At 36.2% G+C, this 5,652-nt stretch overlaps 1 long non-coding RNA gene across 1 annotated transcript in view; it reads right to left on the bottom strand.

The window, feature by feature from the left end:
* Positions 1-5,237, bottom strand: part of LOC138351246 (uncharacterized) — a 7,133-nt gene extending 1,896 nt beyond the window's left edge. Inside the window, exons 1-2 of the long non-coding RNA XR_011222384.1 lie at positions 5,160-5,237; positions 2,003-2,109 (exon numbers count right to left, since the gene is read on the bottom strand). This is a non-coding gene — a long non-coding RNA (uncharacterized lncRNA). The remainder of the gene's footprint in view (positions 1-2,002; positions 2,110-5,159) is intronic.
* Between the last annotated feature and the right edge of the window lie 415 nt (positions 5,238-5,652).

Genomic DNA, 5,652 nt, shown 5'->3' with positions numbered 1-5,652 from the left:
AAATGGTGCATTCGGAAGACAAAACCGTGGTAGACATGGTTGGAACAAGTTAGGTGAGAGGGTGGTGGAGGCCAAAACCATAATCATAATCATCTGTATCAAACCTTATTACAGGTAAAACCAGTAGGCAGTCTACTGTATTTTATCAAACCGTTATTAGTATAATAGATCTCGTAATAATTTTGCAAAAATAATGGCATTTACTATTTTTAAAAGATTATTAGCAAATTTACAGAAATGGTGCATTCGGAAGACAAAACCGTGGTAGACATGGTTGGAACAAGTTAGGTGAGAGGGTGGTGGAGGCCAAAACCATAATCATAATCATCTGTATCAAACCTTATTACAGGTAAAACCAGTAGGCAGTCTACTGTATTTTATCAAACCGTTATTAGTATAATAGATCTCGTAATAATTTTGCAAAAATAATGGCATTTACTATTTTTAAAAGATTATTAGCAAATTTACAGAAATGGTGCATTCGGAAGACAAAACCGTGGTAGACATGGTTGGAACAAGTTAGGTGAGAGGGTGGTGGAGGCCAAAACCATAATCATAATCATCTGTATCAAACCTTATTACAGGTAAAACCAGTAGGCAGTCTACTGTATTTTATCAAACCGTTATTAGTATAATAGATCTCGTAATAATTTTGCAAAAATAATGGCATTTACTATTTTTAAAAGATTATTAGCAAATTTACAGAAATGGTGCATTCGGAAGACAAAACCGTGGTAGACATGGTTGGAACAAGTTAGGTGAGAGGGTGGTGGAGGCCAAAACCATAATCATAATCATCTGTATCAAACCTTATTACAGGTAAAACCAGTAGGCAGTCTACTGTATTTTATCAAACCGTTATTAGTATAATAGATCTCGTAATAATTTTGCAAAAATAATGGCATTTACTATTTTTAAAAGATTATTAGCAAATTTACAGAAATGGTGCATTCGGAAGACAAAACCGTGGTAGACATGGTTGGAACAAGTTAGGTGAGAGGGTGGTGGAGGCCAAAACCATAATCATAATCATCTGTATCAAACCTTATTACAGGTAAAACCAGTAGGCAGTCTACTGTATTTTATCAAACCGTTATTAGTATAATAGATCTCGTAATAATTTTGCAAAAATAATGGCATTTACTATTTTTAAAAGATTATTAGCAAATTTACAGAAATGGTGCATTCGGAAGACAAAACCGTGGTAGACATGGTTGGAACAAGTTAGGTGAGAGGGTGGTGGAGGCCAAAACCATAATCATAATCATCTGTATCAAACCTTATTACAGGTAAAACCAGTAGGCAGTCTACTGTATTTTATCAAACCGTTATTAGTATAAGAGATCTCGTAATAATTTTGCAAAAATAATGGCATTTACTATTTTTAAAAGATTATTAGCAAATTTACAGAAATGGTGCATTCGGAAGACAAAACCGTGGTAGACATGGTTGGAACAAGTTAGGTGAGAGGGTGGTGGAGGCCAAAACCATAATCATAATCATCTGTATCAAACCTTATTACAGGTAAAACCAGTAGGCAGTCTACTGTATTTTATCAAACCGTTATTAGTATAATAGATCTCGTAATAATTTTGCAAAAATAATGGCATTTACTATTTTTAAAAGATTATTAGCAAATTTACAGAAATGGTGCATTCGGAAGACAAAACCAATTTTTCACTTTTGACAATTGAGCACCTGCTACATCCAGATTCTAGGGAGGAAAGGAAGGACGATCTTACTGGATCCCATAGCCTCTCCGAGGCACAAACCAGGCTTTTACGTAACCCCCCCCCCCCTGCACCCGAGCTTTTTAAAATAGTAAATGCCATTATTTTTGCAAAATTATTACGAGATCTATTATACTAATAACGGTAAATAAATAATAAATAGTAAATAAATCAAAATCAGTTACATTATTTTATCTTATTCATAGCATAAATGTTCTCGAAGATTACTAAAAAGAAATTGAATTAGACTACAGCAAATTGGCAAACTTTACCTTGTATCTGTTTCCACCGAGTTTGTTTGGGGCGTTCTTCAACATATCAGCAATACTTGTCTCAACATCTCTTTCAGTTGCATTAGTGTGGGTGTTGATACAGGCTTCTGGAAATTTATAAGAATTAATTAATATATATAATTATAATTCACTTTGCTATTCCCCATTCCACAGTCCTCTCGTCCTTCCCACTTCCCTGTCCCCACATCATCCCCACTATTCCCACTTCCCTGTCCCATCGTCCTCCTTACCATTTTCCCCTCCCCTGTCCTTCTTCCTCCCCCACCATCTCCCATTCACCTGTCCCTTTGTCCTCCCCAGCATTCCCCTGTCCCCACCATCCCCAACTCCCCAGTCCCCTCGTCCTCCCCACCATTACCCTCTCCTCTGTCCCCTCGTCTTCCCCACCATACCCCCCTCTCGTCCTCCCCACCATTCCAAACTACCTCATCCGATGCATTCTATAATGGTCTGATGCTTCCATCAGAAAATTGGGAACATCAAATGATCTGATATTCCCATCACTGAAAAATAAGAACAGCTAAAAAAATGAAATGAAAAAAATAAAAAAATAAACTATACTCATGAAATGAACAGTATGGTAAACAACACAGCTCAATTTCAATGCAATGTCACACAAAATTATTAAATCGAAATGAAAATAAATTGAAATCTATGAAAATTCAAATTATCAATACAATCGGAAATATTGAAATAATATCGCAACATAATATAGTGTGGGTTGCTCTTACGTGCAACAGACGGTGCTGTTTTTCAAAAAAGGCATGGTTTTACCTGTCACAAGTGTGGCATCTATACTTATACTCACGAAATGAACGGTATGGTAAACAACATAGCTCAATTGCAATGCAATGTCACAATAACATTTAATAACAATAATAACAATAACATTTAAATATACTTTAAGATATAATCTAGAAGAAAATAAGAACATTGAAACGGTTCATGAACTCGATTTCAATAAAGGACACTATGGGGAACTTTGAAAAACAGTTAATGAGTATAATTAGACAGACTTGTTGCTAGGCAGAGGAGTAAATAATGAGATATATGGCAAATTTTGCAAAATATACGGCACACAAACATTCATACCCAAACAAAGCAAAATGCTAGGTAAGAACAAAGCAGTTGGCCCGTAGGGGAAAGGAGATACCCACAAGACTGGAATACAAGTCATTAACAAGCACACAAGTACTACACTACACAACAACCGCACTACTACCAGAACTGGACGAATCACTACCAAAACAACACATTGCACATCACTACCAAAACAACACAACACAACACAAGCATTGGCAAAGAATTATAGACCAGTTGCACTAACATCCCACATAATAAAATTATTTGAGAGTGATCAGGAGTCAGATTACTAGTTTTATAGAGACCAATGACCTCCACAATCCAGGCCAACAAGGATATAGAGCAGTTTCTATGATCGAGCCACTGAGATCTATAAAGAATTCTGATCAAGAAAGAGATCTAGGGGTGGTTTTAGATAGAAAACTATAACCTGAGGATCATATTAAGAACATTCTGCGAGGGGCCTATGCTACACTTTTTAACTTTAGAATTGCTTTTAAATACATAGGTCAAAAAGTTTTAAAAGTTTTAAAAAATTTTTAAACCTCTCGTGTATCATGAGTGTGTTAAAGCATCAGATGGTGCATTCAGATGATGAATATTACCTAGTTCCTTCATCTGGGAAGAATGAACACATATTGGTGCATTCGGATGATAAAAACTAACTACTGTAGTTTAATTGATCAACAGACTGTATATCATATGCAGACTGTATGTGGATCTGCGGGCCACTCCAAACAACAGCCTGGTGGACCAAGCTCCACCAGGGCTAAAGCACAAAGTGATATAGATGTGATAGAGAAACTAGGTCAAATGGAGGAGTAGGTCTGTATATTAAACAGCACCTGATGTGCACAGAGCTACTAAACTCAATGTGGTGGTAGAGTGGTGGGGGGGGGGGGAAACATTGCAGAAAAAAACAAAAATACAATTTGGTCAACAAAACAGCATTGTTTAAAATAGAAGACATGGGTTGTCATTTTGGGGGTAAGGTAGGTTACATTGAGTTAATTAGTTAGTACTTAGTTTTTATCTTAAACTGGTTGGGAGAGGTACAGTGTTGCTGTGCTGGTGAAAGAACACCTAAAGGTAAATTAAATAATGATTGCGAATCCACAAGAAGTTGACATAATATCGCTAGAGATCTGCAATCAGGATGATAAACTTTCCTTAAAGAATTTGACAAACACTTGCTGATAGGACATGAAGTAAATGAAATGTATGTCAAGTTTTGTGAAATATATGATAAAAGCACAACAAAATTTGTACCAAAGGAGAGATGCAGAACTAGGAAAAGGGGTTTGTTCAACAGAAATTGCGAGAGGGCCTGAGACCCAAACACACACAAATGGAATCAATATATAGCAAGAGGCCAAACCCCCAAACATACAAGCGATGCAAAGATGCGAGAAACAGCAGCAGCATTAAGGAGAGGGACTTAAGGACCATAAATAAAGTGTGAAAATAAACTCGAGTAAATTTTTTTAACTACTCTCGACAGTGAAGAAAAACAAATATTCAGACGATTTGTGTTAGAATCATTAATCTTACACTTTCGGTCATATTCAACAACACAAATACATACACACACATTCCTGTTGCTGTAGCAAGTGAAGAATTACACACACAGATCACAATAACGTGATGCATCAAATGAACAAATCCACAAGGGCCGTGACGAGGATTCGAACCTGCGTCCTGGAGCATCCCAGACACTGCCTTAATCGACTGAGCTACAACAGGGTAAAAGGGTTGAAACCGAAGTTCTACTGAACTTACTGGATCCCATAGCCTCTCCGAGGCACAAACCAGGCTTTTACACAACCCCCCCCCCCCCTGCACCCGAGCTATGTCAACAGGCCGTTCTCCCTCTTCGCCCTTCCGAATGCACCATATCAGTAAATTTTTTAATAATCTTTTAAAAATAGTAAATGCCACTATTTTTGCAAAATTATTACGAGATCTATTATTCTATAGAATAATGCATATAAATGCATATATGCATATAAATACAAAACATAAATACAAAACAAGTAAATGTAAATAATTTTACCTTGCACCTAGATCCACCAAGCCTGTATGGCGCGCGTTTCAGTACTTCGGAAATCTAGAACTATCTTGAATCTCTAATCTGCAATGAAACAATACATATTATTGCACTTACCAAAACATGGATGAATGTAGAAAATACAGAACTATTAGCTGAATATCAAATAAATGGATTTAATCTATTTCACACAGATAGATATATTACACCGTGTATATTAGGTAATACCTAACATACACGCCTCCACACACACTACATTTGAAATGTAGTCTCAAAAAGACTACATTTCAACAGCAAAGATTACTCCATAAAAAAATAATTAAATTATTGACCAACATGAGAGAGGGTTAGCCAACATGAGGGTTGTGTTGATTGCCTGAAAATATTTAAATTGTGTAATGTATTGAATGGCATTTTTCAAGTTACAACATTTTTTAAATTACTGAACTAGGTTCTAGGCTTTGCTAGGCTTAATTCAATTATTACAGATAAGCCTAAC

Source organism: Procambarus clarkii, chromosome 49 (genome assembly GCF_040958095.1).
Source record: "Procambarus clarkii isolate CNS0578487 chromosome 49, FALCON_Pclarkii_2.0, whole genome shotgun sequence".
NCBI lineage: Eukaryota > Metazoa > Arthropoda > Malacostraca > Decapoda > Cambaridae > Procambarus > Procambarus clarkii.
This window is presented reverse-complemented; position numbering and strand designations above follow the sequence as displayed.